The 19,485-nt window shown below is 43.6% G+C and overlaps 1 protein-coding gene across 5 annotated transcripts in view; it reads right to left on the bottom strand.

Annotated features, from left to right (window-relative positions):
• STARD3NL (STARD3 N-terminal like) overlaps positions 1-19,485 on the bottom strand; it is a 104,297-nt gene that overhangs the window by 68,683 nt on the left and 16,129 nt on the right. The window lies entirely within an intron of this gene.

Raw genomic sequence — 19,485 nt, 5'->3', positions numbered from 1 at the left:
ATGATGATTTTTTTTTTCTTTTTTTTTTTCTTACAAAGTCTCATATTCCACTAACTTGTGACAAAAAATAAATACTTCCATGAACTCACTATGCCCATCAGCGAATACCTTGGGGTGTCTTCTTTCCAAAATGGGGTCACTTGTGGGGTAGTTATACTGCCCTGGCATTCTAGGGGCCCAAATGTGTGGTAAGGAGTTTGAAATCAAATTCTGTAAAACATGACCAGTGAAATCCGAAAGGTGCTCTTTGGAATGTGGGCCCCTTTGCCCACCTAGGCTGCAAAAAAGTGCCACACATGTGGTATCTCCGTATTCAGGAGAAGTTGGTGAATGTGTTTTGGGATGTCATTTTACATATACCCATGCTGGGTGAGAGAAATATCTTGGCAAAAGACAACTTTTCCCATTTTTTTATACAAAGTTGGCATTTGACCAAGATATTTATCTCACCCAGCATGGGTATATGTAAAATGACACCCCAAAACACATTCCCCAACTTCTCCTGAATACAGAGATACCACATGTGTGACACTTTTTTGCAGCCTAGGTGGGCAAAGGGGCCCACATTCCAAAGAGCACCTTTCGGATTTCACTGGTCATTTTTTACAGAATTTGATTTCAAACTCCTTACAACACATTTGGGCCCCTAGAATGCCAGGGCAGTATAACTACCCCACAAGTGACCTCATTTTGGAAAGAAGACACCCCAAGGTATTTGCTGATGGGCATAGTGAGTTCATGGAAGTTTTTATTTTTTGTCACAAGTTAGTGGAATATGAGACTTTGTAAGGAAAAAAAAAAAAAAAAATCATCATTTTCCACTAACTTGTGACAAAAAATAAAAAATTCTAGGAACTTGCCATGCCCCTCACGGAGTACCTTGGGGTGTCTTCTTTCAAAAATGGGTTCACTTGAGGGGTAGTTATACTGCCCTGGCATTTTCCAGGGGCCCTAATGTGTTGTAAGTAGGTAAATGACCTGTGAAATCCGAAAGGTGCTCTTTGGAATGTGGGCCCCTTTGCCCACCTAGGCTGCAAAAAAGTGCCACACATGTGGTATTGCCGTATTCAGGAGAAGTTGGGGAATGTGTTTTGGGGTGTCATTTTACATATACCCATGCTGGGTGAGATAAATATCTTGGTCAAATGCCAACTTTGTATAAAAAAATGGGAAAAGTTGTCTTTTGCCAAGATATTTCTCTCACCCAGCATGGGTATATGTAAAATGACACCCCAATACACATTCCCCAACTTCTCCTGAGTATGGCGATACCAGATGTGTGACACTTTTTTGCAGCCTAGATGCGCAAAGGGGCCCACATTCCTTTTATGAGGGCATTTTTAGACATTTGGATCCCAGACTTCTTCTCACGCTTTAGGGCCCCTAGAATGCCAGGGCAGTATAAATACCCCACATGTGACCCCATTTTGGAAAGAAGACACCCCAAGGTATTCAATGAGGGGCATGGCGAGTTCATAGAAATTTTTTTTTTTTTGGCACAAGTTAGCGGAAATTGATTTTATTTTTATTTTTCTCACAAAGTCTCCCTTTCCGCTAACTTGGGACAAAAATTTCAATCTTTCATGGACTCAATATGCCCCTCACGGAATACCTGGGGGTGTCTTCTTTCCGAAATGGGGTCACATGTGGGGTATTTATACTGCCCTGGCATTCTAGGGGCCCTAGAGCGTGAGAAGAAGTCTGGAATATAAATGTCTAAAAATTTTTACGCATTTGGATTCCGTGAGGGGTATGGTGAGTTCATGTGAGATTTTATTTTTTGACACAAGTTAGTGTTAACTTGGGCCAAAAAAAATGTCTGAATGGAGCCTTACAGAGGGGTGATCAATGACAGGGGGGTGATCAGGGAGTCTATATGGGGTGATCACCCCCCTGTCATTGATCACCCCCCTATAAGGCTCCATTCAGATGTCCGTATGTGTTTTGCGGATCCGATCCATCTATCAGTGGATCCGTAAAAATCATACGGACATCTGAATGCAGCCTGACAGGGGGGGTGATCAATGACAGGGGGGGTAATCAATGACAGGGGGTGATCAGGGAGTCTATATGGGGTGATCACCACAGTCATTGATCACGCCCCTGTAAGGCTCCATTCAGACGTCCGTATGCGTTTTGCGGATCCGATCCATCTATCAGTGGATCCGTAAAAATCATGCGGACATCTGAATGGATCTTACAGGGGGGTAATCAATGACAGGGGGGTGATCAGGGAGTCTATATGGGGTGATCACCACAGTCATTGATCACGCCCCTGTAAGGCTTTATTCAGACGTCCGTATGCGTTTTGCGGATCCGATCCATCTATCAGTGGATCCGTAAAAATCATGCGGACATCTGAATGGATCTTACAGGGGGGTAATCAATGACAGGGGGGTGATCAGGGAGTCTATATGGGGTGATCACCACAGTCATTGATCACGCCCCTGTAAGGCTTTATTCAGACGTCCGTATGCGTTTTGCGGATCCGATCCATCTATCAGTGGATCCGTAAAAATCATGCGGACATCTGAATGGATCTTACAGGGGGGTAATCAATGACAGGGGGGTGATCAGGGAGTCTATATGGGGTGATCACCACAGTCATTGATCACACCCCTGTAAGGCTTTATTCAGACGTCCGTATGCGTTTTGCGGATCCGATCCATCTATCAGTGGATCCGTAAAAATCATACGGACATCTGAATGGAGCTTTACAGGGGTGTGATCAATGACAGGGGGGTAATCAATGACAGGGGGGTGATCAGGGAGTCTATATGGGGTGATCACCACAGTCATTGATCACGCCCCTGTAAGGCTTTATTCAGACGTCCGTATGCGTTTTGCGGATCCGATCCATCTATCAGTGGATCCGTAAAAATCATGCAGACATCTGAATGGATCTTACAGGGGGGTAATCAATGACAGGGGGGTGATCAGGGAGTCTATATGGGGTGATCACCACAGTCATTGATCACTCCCCTGTAAGGCTCCATTCAGATGTCCGTATGTGTTTTGCGGATCCGATCCATCTATCAGTGGATCCGTAAAAATCATGCGGACATCTGAATGGAGCTTTACAGGGGGGTGATCAATGACAGGGGGGTGATCAATGACAGGGGGGTGATCAGGGAGTCTATATGGGGTGATCACCACAGTCATTGATCACGCCCCTGTAAGGCTTTATTCAGACGTCCGTATGCGTTTTGCGGATCCGATCCATCTATCAGTGGATCCGTAAAAATCATGCGGACATCTGAATGGAGCTTTACAGGGGGGTGATCAATGACAGGGGGGTAATCAATGACAGGGGGTGATCAGGGAGTCTATATGGGGTGATCAAGGGTGATCAAGGGGTTAATAAGTGACAGGGGGGGGGGGTGTAGTGTAGTGGTGCTTGGTGCAACATATTACTTAACTACCTGTGTCCTCTGGTGGTCGATCCAAACAAAGGGGACCACCAGAGGACCAGGTAGCAGGTATATTAGACGCTGTTATCAAAACAGCGTCTAATATACCTGTTAGGGGTTAAAAAAAATCACATCTCCAGCTTGCCAGCGAACGATCGCCGCTGGCAGGCTGGAGATCCACTCGCTTACCTTCCGTTCCTGTGAGCGCGCGCGCCTGTGTGCGCGCGTTCACAGGAAATCTCGGCCATCGCGAGATGACGCATATATGCGTGACTCTGCGCAGGGCTGCCACCTCCGGAACGCGAATCTGCGTTAGGCGGTCCGGAGGTGGTTAAAGGGCTTCTGTCAGCCCACTAAACCGTTTTTTTTTTTTTTTTCTTAATAATAACCCCTACACTGCGATTTATCCATACATAAGTAAAATAAGAATTTTGGTTCAGTAGAATTTGCTAAAACCCTATTTTTATAATATGTAAATTACCTTGCTACCAGCAAGTAGGGCGGCTACTTGCTGGTAGCAGCCGCATCCTCCGATGGTAATGACGCCCCCTCTGCTTGTTGATTGACAGGGCCAGCGGACGGGATCTTTCTCCGCTGGCCCTGCCTGTTTTCATTCAATATCTGGCGCCTGCGCCGCGGCCGTACCTATCTTCAATCGGCGCAGGCGCACTGAGAGGCGGCCACTCACTCGGCCGCTTCATCCTCAATGCGCCTGCGCCGATGACGTCACATCTACACCCGGCGCAGGCGCATTGAGGATGAAGAGGCCGAGTGAGTGGCCGCCTCTCAGTGCGCCTGCGCCGATTGAAGATAGGTACGGCCGCGGCGCAGGCGCCAGATATTGAATGAAAACAGGCAGGGTCAGCGGAGAAAGATCCCGTCCGCTGGCCCTGTCAATCAACAAGCAGAGGGGGCGTCATTACCATCGGAGGATGCGGCTGCTACCAGCAAGTAGCCGCCCTACTTGCTGGTAGCAAGGTAATTTACATATTATAAAAATAGGGTTTTAGCAAATTCTACTGAACCAAAATTATTATTTTACTTATGTATGGATAAATCGCAGTGTAGGGGTTATTATTAAGCAAAAAAAAAAACGGTTTAGTGGGCTGACAGAAGCCCTTTAACTGCAGACTGTCAGCTTTAATTTGAGGGTATTTACATCCAAATCAGGTGAACGGTGTAGGAATTACAACAGTTTGCATATGTGCCTCCCACATGTTAAGGGGCCAAAAGTAATGGGACAGAATAATAATCATAAATCAAACTTTCACTTTTTAATACTTGGTTGCAAATCCTTTGCTGTCAATTACAGCCTGAAGTCTGGAACGCATAGACATCACCAGACGCTGGGTTTCATCCCTGGTGATGCTCTACCAGGCCTCTACTGCAACTGTCTTCAGTTCCTGCTTGTTCTTGGGGCATTTTCCCTTCAGTTTTGTCTTCAGCAAGTGAAATGCATGCTCAATCGGATTCAGGTCAGGTGATTGACTTGGCCATTGCATAACATTCCACTTCTTTCCCTTAAAAAACTCTTTGGTTGCTTTTGCAGTATGCTTTGGGTGATTGTCCATCTGCACTGTGAAGCGCCGTCCAATGAGTTCTGAAGCATTTGGCTGAATATGAGCAGATAATATTGCCCGAAACACTTCAGAATTCATCCTGCTGCTTTTGTCAGCAGTCACATCATCAATAAATACAAGAGAACCAGTTCCATTGGCGGCCATACATGCCCACGCCATGACACTACCACCATCATGCATCACTGATGAGGTGGTATACTTAGGATCATGAGCAGTTCCTTTCCTTCTCCATAAACTTCTCTTCCCATCACTCTGGTACAAGTTGATCTTGGTCTCATCTGTCCATAGGATGTTGTTCCAGAACTGTGAAGGCTTTTTTAGATGTCATTTGGCAAACTCTAATCCGGCCTTCCTGTTTTGAGGCTCACCAATGGTTTACATCCTGTGGTAAACCCTCTGTATTCACTCTGGTGAAGTCTTCTCTTGATTGTTGACTTTGACACACATACACCTACCTCCTGGAGAGTGTTCTTGATCTGGCCAACTGTTGTGAAGGGTGTTTTCTTCACCAGGGAAAGAATTCCTCGGTCATCCACCACAGTTGTTTTCCGTGGTCTTCCGGGTCTTTCGGTGTTGCTGAGCTCACCGGTGCGTTCCTTCTTTTTAAGGATGTTCCAAACAATTGTTTTGGCCACGCCTAATGTTTTTGCTATCTCTCTGATGGGTTTGTTTTGTTTTCTCAGCCTAATGATAGCTTGCTTCACTGATAGTGACAGCTCTTTGGATCTCATCTTGAGAGTTGACAGCAACAGATTACAAATGCAAATAGCACACTTGAAATGAACTCTGGACCTTTTATCTGCTCATTGTAATTGGGATAATGAGGGAATAACACACACCTGGCCATGGAACAGCTGAGAAGCCAACTGTCCCATTACTTTTGGTCCCTTAACAAGTGTAAACTGCTGTAATTCCTACACCGTTCACCGGATTTGGATGTAAATACCCTCAAATTAAAGCTGACAGTCTGCAGTTAACCACTTCCCATCTGGGCCCTTTGCCCCCTTCCTGACCAGGCCAAATTTTGCAAAACTGACATATCTCACTTTATGTGGTAATAACTTTGGAACACCTTTATTTATCCAAGTCATTCAGAGACTGTTTTCTCGTGACACATTGTACTTCATGATAGTCATAAATTTGAGTCAAAATATTTCACCTTTATTTATGAAAAAATCCCAAATTTACCCAAAAATTTGAAAAATTCGCAATTTTCTAAATTTCAATTTCTCTGCTTTCAAAACAGAAAGTGATACCTCATAAAATAGTTATTATTTAACATTTCCCATATGTCTACTTTATGTTGGCATCATTTTGGAAATGTCATTTTATTTTTTTAGGACGTTAGAAGGCTTAGAAGTTTAGAAGCAATTCTTCAAATTTGTAAGAAAATTGCCAAAACCCACTTTATAAGGACCAGTTCAGGTCTGAAGTCACTTTGTGGGGCCTACATAGTGGATACCCCCATAAATGACCCCATTGTAGAAACTACACCCCTCAAGGTATTCAAAACCGATTTTACAAACTTTGTTAACCCTTTAGGCGTTCCACAAGAATTAAAGGAAAATGGAGATCAAATTTTTAAATTTCACTTTTTTGGCAGATTTTCCATTTTAATCAATTTTTTTCTTTAACACATCGATGGTTAACAGCCAAACAAAACTCAATATTTATTACCCAGATTCTGCGGTTTACAGAAACACCCCACATGTGGTCGTAGACTGCTGTATGGGCACACGGCAGGGCGCAGAAGGAAAGGAACTCCACATGGTTTTTAGATGCCATGTCCCATTTGAAGCCCCCTGATGCACCCATACAGTAGAAACTCCCAAGAAGTGACCCCATTTTGGAAACTAGGGGATAAGGTGCCAGTTTTATTAGTACTATTTTTGGGTACATATGATTTTTTGATCATTCATTATAACACTTTATGGGGCAAGGTGACCAAAAAATTGGTTGTTTTAGCACAGTTTCTATTTATTTATTTTTACAGCGTTCACCTGAGGGGTTCAGTCAAGTGACATTTTTATAGAGCAGATTGTTACGGACGTGGCGATACCTAATATGTATACTTTTTCTCATTTATTAAAGTTTTACACAATAATAGCATTTTTGAAACCAAAAAATTATGTTTTAATGTGTCCATGTTCTGAGAGCTATAGTTTTTTTATTTTTTGAGAGATTTTCTTATGTAGGGGCTCATTTTTTGCGGGATGAGGTGACGGTTTTATTGGTACTATTTTCTGGGACATACGCGTTTTTGATCACTTGGTGTTGCACCTTTTGTGATGCAAGGTGACAAAAATTGCTTGTTTTGACACACTTTTTTTTTTATTTTATTTTTACGGTGTTCACCCGAGGGGTTAGGTCATGTGATATTTTTATAGAGCTGGTTTTTACGGACGCGGCAATACCTAATATGTATACTTTTTTTTATTTGTTTCACTTTAACACAATAATAGCATTTTTGAAACCAAAAAAATGATGTTTTAGTGTCTCCATGTTCTAAGAGCTATAGTTTTTTTATTTTTTGAGAGATTTTCTTATGTAGGGGCTCATTTTTTGCGGGATGAGGTGACGGTTTTATTGGTACCATTTTGTGGGACATACGCGTTTTTGATCACTTGGTGTTGCACCTTTTGTGATGCAAGGTGACAAAAATTGCTTGTTTTGACACAGTTTTTTTTATTTATTTTTTACGGTGTTCACCCGAGGGGTTAGGTCATGTGATATTTTTATAGAGCTGGTTTTTACGGACGCGGCAATACTAAATATGTCTATTTTATTTTATTTTTTCTATTTTTATTTTATTTTTTTATTCCTTACTTGGGTTTTTTTTTTTTTTACATGTGAACCTTTTTTTTATTTTATTTTTTCAACACATTATTTTATTTTTATTTTATTTTACACTTTTCGTCCCCCATAAGGTCATACAAGACCTCTGGGGGACATTTACTTCACTTTTTTTTTATTTTTTCACTGTTGATTTCTCCTGTAACTGGGGCTGACATAGTAGCCCCAGTTACAGTGGAAATGCACCCCTATAGAGGCTGTACAGCAGCAATCCTGCGCTGTACAGCCTCAGTGCAGGGCTGATCGAGGTCTCTGAGAGACCTCACACAGCCCCTGCACTCTCCGGTCCCGGCGGTCACATGACCGCCGGGCCGAAACAGGAAGCGCACAGCGCTTCCTGCTCTGCAGACACAGCGCTCGGTGAGCGCTGTGTCTGCAGCGATCGTGAAGGCAGGGACACCTGGGCACTGTCCCTGCCTTATCTCTGGGTTGCCCTGCTGTCACTGACAGCGGGCAACCCGATCAGCAGCTGCACGATTAGCGTGCAGCTGCTATTTCTGACAGGACGTTTTAAAACGTGCTGTCAGAAATAGACGTCCACCCATAGGACGTTTATATCCTATGGGCGGACGTGAGGCGGTTAAAGCACATCTTGTTCATTTTATTTCAAATCCATTGTAGTGGTGTATAGAGCCAAAAATGTTAGAATTTTGTCGATATCCCAATATTTATGGACCTGACTGTATATTTTATATGTAAAATTGGGAAAGGGGGTGATTTATACTTAATATTTTGGTGTTTTTTTTTTTTTTTACAGTTTATTTAATAACTATTTCCCCCCTTAGGGGCTAGAACCAAGGATTTTTTTAATCCCTTGTCCTATTCACAAAATAGAGCTCTATTAGGGTGAGTAGGATCTTACACTCTCCCTGCTGCCCTGTGCATAGTGCACACAGCACATTCAGTAGCGTCCTAGCTGCCATGGTAAACGACCGGAGCCCCAGGATTAACTGCTGGGGCTCCGATCAGAAGCTGCCACTGACACCAATGAGAGGAGGTGAGGGGACTCTGTGGCTACTGCCAGCAATGTTTAATACTGTGGAGGAGGGGGGGAGGGCGCACTGCACCACCAATGTTTTTAATACTGGGGACTGGGGGGAGGGTGCACTGCGCCACCAATAATAATTAACGTTTAATATACAAATACAGCTGGCGGCAGAAACACATTGCTGGCACACGATCTCTGACAGGGCGCTGCGATCAGCGTCAGTTAACCCCTCAGGTGCGGCACCTGAGGTGTTAATTGTCGTGGATCGCAGCGCCCTGTCAGAGGCAGGGTGTCAGCAATGTGTTTCTGCCGCTTGTATTTGTAATGTATTAAACATTAGATATCATTGGTGGCGCAGTGGCCACAGCCCCTTCCCTCCTCAGCCCCTCTGCGCTCTCATTGGTGGCAGTGGCAGCAGCAGCACAGGGGGTGGGAGAGACTGCTTCCTTCTCCCTGTGCTGCTGAGGGAATATGGTGCACGCTGAGAGCAGCACGATCCATGTTCTCTGCTACTGGGCTGTGCAGTAGCACAGCCTAGCATCGATAAAAGGCAAATCCCGGTATCGTATCGATACCGGGCTAAAAGTATCAATTGGGTATCGAAAGTTCGATACCCGAAACAACCCTAGTGTGATGCATTTGGTGCAGTGTGGAGTGCCAAGTGATAAAGTACAGGAAAGATCCGCCATATTGGACTGGACTTTATCACTTTGCTATAATTGTCTGCTGTTATTCAGATCAGTAATGGTCCCCCACATAAATACTCACCTCTTTGGCCCCGTTCACACCACCGCCATTTATTTATGTTGTTCTGCTCAGTTACCCGAGTAGAAAAACTAACATAACGGAAGTGCTGGATCGGGCACGTAAGGGTGGGTTTTTGTCATACCTTCAACATACAGAAAAACCGTATACATTAACAGTCGCCTCAGACAGGTGACCTCCAGCACCATGGAGTTCCATTGTAAAAAAACAAAACAAAAAAGTATAACTCTGCAGGATGGAAAAGCGTAATGTACCACGTTTTTCCTTCCTGTAAAATCAATCAAAAAAAACATGGTAGCTTAAAAAAAAAAAGGATACGTACAATGGAAATCTATGGTGACGGATGCCACAGTATGGCATCTGTCTGAGGCGTCTTTTTACATATATACTTTTTTTTCCTGTACATTAAATGTATGATAAAAATGTGATGTGAACCAAGTCTAACTGACAAGGAAGAAGCTGAACAGATTCCGACGACTATGAAGGAGTCCATTCAGTACCTGTCTTCTTACCAGACTAAAAAAAGAGCTGCATATGAGGCTTTTTTGTCTGGTCCTTCAACAGAATCTGCAACAGCCTCCAACGCAGATGTGAGCGAGTGCAGGCCCATATATTATGTATTTGAATTACCGCAACTTTCGTACTCCTCCTTGGGTAAAAAATACTCCTCAAAAATGGTCAGAGGAGAATTTTTTTTCTTCTGGAAAAAATGTAGTGCGACCTCTGCAGGTAATGTAAGGCCAGCCTAAACGCCACTTTACACTGCCCGTTATTCAAGAACATTATTGCTAACTTAGGGATAGTCGGCCCATTTTAAGATGCCGCCGATTACCCGGTGAACGCTCCTTTATCAGGTAATAGATCATTGGTGCAGTCAACTAAATCATTGTTTGCCGGCAGTAGATTGTGCCGTTTAAACATCATCAGCTGCAGGCAAACAATGATTCTGTATGGGGACAAGTGCTGGCATTAGTGATCGCTCATCCCCATACTGTGGAGGAGATCGCTGCATGTAAATGCAGTATCTCTTCCACTGACGAGCAATCAATTGTCAGGAAGGAACCTTTCTTTCCAACAAGTGTCTGCTCCATCACTGTAAAGAGGCCTTAAAGGGGTTGTGTCACAGTTAACAAGCCACTTACTAATGTATTATTGCATTCATATTGCGTCCTTTGCTGGCTAGATTCATCTTTCGATCACATTATACACTGTTGGACATGCAGTCCATCAGTGGTGGTCGTGCTTGCATACTATCAAAAAAAATAAAAAAAATAATCTAACCAATCTATGTAAGCTCCTATGGTCCCAGTCACCAGAGAGGCTGTTACTTTTTCCTATAGTGTTAAAGCATGGCCACCACTGATGGATTGCAGGGTGGTCGTAACCATGGAAACAAGCAGTGTATAATGTGATGGAAAAAATAATCCAGCCAGCAAAGGAGGCAATATGAACAATAACAATACATTAGTACGGTATTATATAGCAAATGACAAACAGGTTTAAAGACTGAGGAAGTTCTGACAGATAAGATTAGAAGTGCAAAGCAGAACATTGTTGTCAGCCAGATTTTATAATTCCCTTAAAGGGAATGTCAGCAGGAAACCTACTGATAAACCAGGCACAATGCCTCAGATGAATGTAATGATACCTTTCACTTAGAGACCCATTGCTTCTTTCCGGAGGCCTAGTACTTTTAATACAGATGCAAATGAACAGTTAGGTGCCCTGGCGGAAGGCCCAAGCCTTGCCAAGCTCCTACTGCTTCCTCTTCCAACCTCTCCCTATACTTTTTGTTTGAAAGGGCAAGCTGAGATGACCATGCAGAAACCTGGCCCTATCAATCAGGTAGAGGGAGCAGCTGGAAGAGGAAGCAAGAGTAGCAACGGTGCACAGAGTGCCCTCAGGGCACTAAACTCCTTCCAGACCCTGCCATACATGTACGGCGCAGGTCTGGCATTCTGGGCAGATTGGGAAATTAAAGTGGCCCCAATGTTGTAGGTTGCTCCAAACTGACAGAAGGTGGTGCTCAGAATACTATTCATCAGAACCAAATACCCTAGTGTGGCACAAAATACAATAGCTGCCCTATTTTTGTCATTGTCCTCCTCCTCCAATTGTCTCCAATATGGATATGGAGCAGGGTGCTTGGGAAGCGAGACGTGGGCCACAACACCAGACCAGCCCTACCTTCAGCATGCTGCCTGGACGCCCTCTAATAATGACCCCCATTGTTCCCCCCGTTGTATGTACCAGGCCAGCAGCAGTGAGGAGGGCTAGGGTGGCCCTATAGGCATCAGTCCACCGTCATTTTTTTTTAACCCCTAACAGGTATATTAGACGCTGTTTTGATAACAGCGTCTAATATACCTGCTACCTGGTCCTCTGGTGGTCCCCTTTGTTTGGATCGACCACCAGAGGACACAGGTAGCTCAGTAATATGTTGCACCAAGCACCACACTACACTACACCCCCCCCCCGTCACTTATTAACCCCTTATTAGCCCCTGATCACCCCATATAGACTCCCTGATCACCCCCTGTCATTGATTACCCCCCTGTCATTGATCACCCCCCTGTAAAGCTCCATTCAGATGTCCGCATGATTTTTACGGATCCACTGATAGATGGATCGGATCCGCAAAACGCATACGGACGTCTGAATGGAGCCTTACATGGGCGTGATCAATGACTGTGGTGATCACCCCATATAGACTCCCTGATCACCCCCCTGTCATTGATTACCCCCCTGTCATTGATCACCCCCCTGTAAAGCTCCGTTCAGACGTCCGCATGATTTTTACGGATCCACTGATAGATGGATCGGATCCGCAAAACGCATACGGACGTCTGAATGGAGCCTTACAGGGGCATAATCAATGACTGTGGTGATCACCCCATATAGACTCCCTGATCACCCCCCTGTCATTGATTACCCCCCTGTCATTGATAACCCCCTGTAAAGCTCCATTCAGACGTCCGCATGATTTTTACGGATCCACTGATAGATGGATCGGATCCGCAAAACGCATACGGACGTCTGAATGGAGCCTTACAGGGGCATGATCAATGACTGTGGTGATCACCCCATATAGACTCCCTGATCACCCCCCTGTCATTGATTACCCCCCTGTCATTGATCACCCCCCTGTAAAGCTCCATTCAGACGTCCGCATGATTTTTACGGATCCACTGATAGATGGATCGGATCCGCAAAACACATACAGGCGTCTCCCTGGAGCCTTCCAGGGGGGGTGATCACCCCATATAGACTCCCTGATCACCCCCCTGTCATTGATCACCCCCCCTGTCATTGATCACCCCCCCTGTCAGGCTGCATTCAGATGTCCGTATGATTTTTACGGATCCACGGATACATGGATCGGATCCGCAAAACACATACGGACATCTGAATGGAGCCTTATAGGGGGGTGATCAATGACAGGGGGGTGATCACCCCATATAGACTCCCTGATCACCCCCCTGTCATTGATCACCCCCCTGTCATTGATTACCCCTCTGTAAGGCTCCATTCAGACATTTTTTTGGCCCAAGTTAGCGGAAATTATAATTTTTTTCTTACAAAGTCTCATATTCCACTAACTTGTGTCAAAAAATAAAATCTCACATGAAGTTACCATACCCCTCACGGAATCCAAATGCGTAAAAATTTTTAGACATTTATATTCCAGACTTCTTCTCACGCTTTAGGGCCCCTAGAATGCCAGGGCAGTATAAATACCCCACATGTGACCCCATTTCGGAAAGAAGACACCCCCAAGTATTCCGTGAGGGGCATATTGAGTCCATGAAAGATTGAAATTTTTGTCCCAAGTTAGCGGAAAGGGAGACTTTGTGAGAAAAAAATCAATAAAAAATCAATTTATGCTAACTTGTGCCAAAAAAAATTTTTTCTATGAACTCGCCATGCCCCTCATTGAATACCTTGAGGTGTCTTCTTTCCAAAATGGGGTCACATGTGGGGTATTTATACTGCCCTGGCATTTTAGGGGCCCTAAAGCGTGAGAAGAAGTCTGGGATCCAAATGTCTAAAAATGCCCTCATAAAAGGAATGTGGGCCCCTTTGCGCATCTAGGCTGCAAAAAAGTGTCACACATCTGGTATCGCCGTACTCAGGAGAAGTTGGGCAATGTGTTTTGGGGTGTCATTTTACAAATACCCATGCTGGGTGAGATAAATATCTTGGTCAAATGCCAACTTTGTATAAAAAAATGGGAAAAGTTGTCTTTTGCCAAGATATTTCTCTCACCCAGCATGAGTATATGTAAAAAGACACCCCAAAACACATTGCCCAACTTCTCCTGAATACGGCGATACCACATGTGTGACACTTTTTTGCAGCCTAGGTGGGCAAAGGGGCCCACATTCCAAAGAGCACCTTTAGGATTTCACAGGTCATTTACCTACTTACCACACATTAGGGCCCCTGGAAAATGCCAGGGCAGTATAACTACCCCACAAGTGACCGCATTTTGGAAAGAAGACACCCCAAGGTATTCCGTGAGGGGCATGGCGAGTTCCTAGACTTTTATATTTTTTGTCACAAGTTAGCGGAAAATGATGATTTTTTTATTTTTATTTTTTTCCCTTACAAAGTCTCATATTCCACTAACTTGTGACAAAAAAATAAAAACTTCCATGAACTCACTATGCCCATCAGCAAATACCTTGGGGTGTCTTCTTTCCAAAATGGGGTCACTTGTGGGGTAGTTATACTGCCCTGGCATTCTAGGGGCCCAAATGTGTGTTATGGAGTTTGAAATCAAATTCTGTAAAAAATGACCAGTGAAATCCGAAAGGTGCTCTTTGGAATATGGGCCCCTTTGCCCACCTAGGCTGCAAAAAAGTGTCACACATGTGGTATCTCCGTATTCAGGAGAAGTTGGGGAATGTGTTTTGGGTGTCATTTTACATATACCCATGCTGGGTGAGATAAATATCTTGGCAAAAGACAACTTTTCCAATTTTTTTATACAAAGTTGGCATTTGACCAAGATATTTATCTCACCCAGCATGGGTATATGTAAAATGACACCCCAAAACACATTTCCCAACTTCTCCTGAATACGGAGATACCACATGTGTGACACTTTTTTGCAGCCTAGGTGGGCAAAGGGGCCCATATTCCAAAGAGCACCTTTCGGATTTCACCAGTCATTTTTTACAGAATTTGATTTCAAACTCCTTACCACACATTTGGGCCCCTAGAATGCCAGGGCAGTATAACTACCCCACAAGTGACCCCATTTTGGAAAGAAGACACCCCAAGGTATTCCGTGAGGGGCATGGCGAGTTCCTAGAATTTTTTATTTTTTGTCACAAGTTAGTGGAAAATGATGATTTTTTATTTTTATTTTTTTTCCTTACAAAGTCTCATATTCCACTAACTTGTGACAAAAAATAAAAACTTCCATGAACTCACTATGCCCATCAGCGAATACCTTGGGGTGTCTTTTTTCCAAAATGGGGTCACTTGTGGGGTAGTTATACTGCCCTGGCATTCTAGGGGCCCAAATGTGTGGTAAGGAGTTTGAAATCAAATTCTGTAAAAAATGACCAGTGAAATCCGAAAGGTGCTCTTTGGAATATGGGCCCCTTTGCCCACCTAGGCTGCGAAAAAGTGTCACACATGTGGTATCTCCATATTCAGGAGAAGTTGGGGAATGTGTTTTGGGGTGTCATTTTACATATACCCATGCTGGGTGAGAGAAATATCTTGGCAAAAGACAACTTTTCCCATTTTTTTATACAAAGTTGGCATTTGACCAAGATATTTATCTCACCCAGCATGGGTATATGTAAAATGACACCCCAAAACACATTTCCCAACTTCTCCTGAATACGGAGATACCACATGTGTGACACTTTTTTGCAGCCTAGGTGGGCAAAGGGGCTCAAATTCCAAAGAGCACCTTTCGGATTTCACCGGCCATTTATTACAGAATTTGATTTCAAACTCCTTACCACACATTTGGGCCCCTAGAATGCCAGGGCAGTATAACTACCCCACAAGTGACCCCATTTTGGAAAGAAGACACCCCAAGGTATTCGCTGATGGGCATAGTGAGTTCATGGAAGTTTTTATTTTTTGTCACAAGTTAGTGGAATATGAGACTTTGTAAGAAAAAAAAAAAAGAAAAAAAAATCATCATTTTCCGCTAACTTGTGAAAAAAAATAAAAAGTTCTATGAACTCACTATGCCCATCAGCGAATACCTTAGGGTGTCTACTTTCCGAAATGGGGTCATTTGTGGGGTGTTTGTACTGTCTGGGCATTGTAGAACCTCAGGAAACATGACAGGTGCTCAGAAAGTCAGAGCTGCTTCAAAATGTGGAAATTCACATTTTTGTACCATAGTTTGTAAACGCTATAACTTTTACCCAAACCATTTTTTTTTTTACCCAAACATTTTTTTTTTATCAAAGACATGTAGAACAATAATTTTAGAGCAAAATTTATATATGGATGTCATTTTTTTGCAAAAAAATCGTTAAATTTCAAATAATAACCAAAAAAGTAAAAATGTCAGCAGCAATGAAATACCACCAAATGAAAGCTCTATTAGTGAGAAGAAAAGGAGGTAAAATTCATTTGGGTGGTAAGTTGCATGACCGAGCAATAAACCGCTAAAGTTGTGGAGTGCCGATTTGTAAAAAAGGGCCTGGTCTTTAGGGGGGTATAAACCTGTGGTCCTTAAGTGGTTAAACAGCAGACACCTGGAGCTAATGTCTGTGATCAGTAATAACTCCGATGCCATGAGCAATTGTGATCACAGCACCTCAGAGGCTTTACCCCAGCAGCACTGCGCTCCCATGCGGAGATCGCGGGAGCCATTCAATTGTTGTGGCAGCCTCGAGCCTGCTAGAGGCTCCTAGGCTAACCACAGTGATGTGCTTATGGCTCCATACAAACACACTGAATCTCCAATAGGCTGTAATGGTAATTCACTGCTGTCTATTGGAGTACGGATCTAACTATGGCATGTGTTACTTCACCTCCCAACTGAATAACAAGTGATCAACAGGTCATACACACAAAAAAAAATTAAAAATTTAAAATACAGATCGCCCTGCAAAAAACAAGCCCTCACACAGCTCCATAGATGTAAATATAAAAAGTATGTGGGTCAGAATATGACGATGCAAAGAAAAAAAAAAACTTTTTTTTCAAAGTTTTTCTTTTTTTATGTTATAAAACACAAGAAAAAGTAAATAAGTGGATTATTGGGATGCACCAGTGCTAACCAATGACCCACTGTGCTAGTTGTGAACCCATCTTTGCAGATCTGTGTTGTAAGGGTCCATAACATGCCAATGTGTGTACCTATGATTTTACATATCACATCAGTGGCGTGCTAAGGAGAACCCCCGTGCCGGCTCTCAGGGGGTGCCAGAGTCCAGAAGCAATGAGCGCTTCCATCAATACAGATGGAAGCACTCATTGCTGGAGCGCTGGGAGCTGCAGTCCTGTCACTCACCGCTAAGCTCCCCACGCTCCTCCCCTCCTTCAGGCCGGCAGCACTCTGAATGGAGAAGCCGGAAGACAACCATTCATCCTGCAGGCACAGATCGTGCTGCCGACCTGTGTGGGAGGAGCCTGCCTTTACTCCTCCCACACACTGCTGCAAAGCGCCTGCAATGGAGAGCTGGATGTGAGCTTCAGGAACGGGACAAGGTAAGTAGGTATTGTGTTTGTTTGTTTTTTAACACAGAGGGGGCACAAATGGGCATTTCTACTCTGAAGGGGGCACAATGGGCATTTCTACTCTGGAGAGGGCACAATTTGCACTTCTACTCTGGAGGGGGCACAATGGGCATTTATACTATGGAGGGGACACAAGGGGCATTGCAAATGTAAAGGGAGCACAGTGGGCATTTTTACTATGGAGGGGGCACGATGGGCTTTTATATTCTGGAGGGGGCACAGTGCACAGCATTACTACTATGAAGGGGGCACAATGGGCATTACTAGCACAGAGGGCATTACTACTATTAAGGGGCACAATGGGGATTTCTACTATGGAGGGGGCACAGAGGGCATTACTACTAATAAGGGGCATTATTACTGTGAAGGAGGCACAATGGGGATTAAAACTATGAAGGGGTTACAATGGGGATTAATACTATGAAGGGGGCACAAAGAGGGCATTACAACTGTGAAGGGACACAGATAGGGCATTACTACTGTGAAAGGGGCACAATGAGGGCAATACTACTGTGAGGGGGTTCGATTTTTAAAAAAATATTAGGGGGGCATGCCAGAGAAAGGACCCGCCCCGGGTGCCAAACAACATAGGCACGTCACTGTATCACATGGCAGCAATGTTCCTTAGAAGCATTGCTTCTCAGAGGAACAAAGTGTCTCTCTGAGACAGATGTTATATGTGCAGGTGAAAATAATTATTATTTTGGGCAAACTGAGTTTGAGGTACATCCATCACATCCTTTGTTCAGGAGATAATGTCCCTTAGAAGCAATGGCAGACGAAATATGTATGGTTCCATTACACAGAGTGTTAGGTATTCCTCATCTGATGTACAGGGCAAGAGGCAAAGTATTTTTTTTTATGGTTTCATCTGATTTCGAGGACAGTACCAAGTTTAAAGTGTAACATGATGTCCGTAAATTCACCGCCATGCGGATTTTGAAATCTGCAGCATGTTAATTGTTTGTGCGGATTGCAATGCAAAGGCTGAGATCGGGGTCAAATCTCAGTCAAAATCCACGTGCAAAATCTATTAGTAAAGCCGCCCTTTTTGCAAGTAGACTAAAAGAGTTCTACTGAGACGTCTTCAACGCTCAGTAGAATGCTGGGTTCTGAAGCACCTTTCCTCTTGTAAGGGTTTGTTCACATCTGCACTAATTATTTCCATTGTTCTGCTCCATTATAGGGGAAGAACAATAATAATGCAAGTGCCAGTCTGCTGTATAACAGACACAAGTGGCACCCGATAGATCTCATTGATTACCATGGTGTCTGCGGGATTTCGGTTAGACAGTCTGGCCATGGGATATTTTGTCCATCTTTTTAACAGAATCTGCAATATTCTTCAGATGTGAACAAAGGCAAGTAGCACCTGTCCCTAAACACTCAGCTTTGTTATTCCAAATGGAATAAGAATTTACTAATAAATATGTCAGTAGCGCAGACAGGTCCTCTTCGGTACAGAAATGTAACTAAATGCATGCCGTTCATTAGAAGCGAATATTCAGATAGCAGATACAGCAGGAATGAGTGGGATGGCTGCCAGCTGAATACATGCTTTGTTTTAGGGCTCATTCAGACGGCCGTATGCTGTCAGCAAAAATGCGGATCAGTTTTTTTGCAGATTAGATGCTGTCCCATTCACTTCAATGGGGACTTTTCTTCTATTGCACAGCTCATTAAAACAAATAAAACATGTCCTATACTTGTCAGTGAAAATCAGGACATGACCCCATTGATGTCTATGGGTCAGCAAAAAAACGGAATGCAATCCGTTTTTTTGCGGACAGCATACGGCCGTCTGAATGAGCCCTTACTTCTCTGGAAATGTCTGCAATGCAATAATGGCAGAATAGGCAAAGAAAATCTAAAACACAGAATTACTGAAAGACAACGGGAACAAGCAACCATAAAGCAATACTAAACAGAGGTCGCACTAAATTTCAGCAGAGTAAAAATCCCCTTCATAGCATTTTCAAGAAGTATTTTTAGCCAAGAAAGATTTAATTTGCTTTAAAGGGCTTCTGTCACCCCCCAACCCACAATTTTTTAGTTTTTGACTTATTATATTTGTTAATGTAAGCAGATTCCATATATGCCCCTCTTACCTCGGGCTGTGCAGTAATTACAGTAAAAAACTTACTTTTATTATATGTACATTTCTTCA

Source organism: Bufo bufo, chromosome 5 (genome assembly GCF_905171765.1).
Source record: "Bufo bufo chromosome 5, aBufBuf1.1, whole genome shotgun sequence".
Lineage (NCBI taxonomy): Eukaryota > Metazoa > Chordata > Amphibia > Anura > Bufonidae > Bufo > Bufo bufo.
The sequence above is the reverse complement of the archived record's forward strand: the minus strand, read 5'-3'. Positions and strand labels throughout refer to the sequence as shown.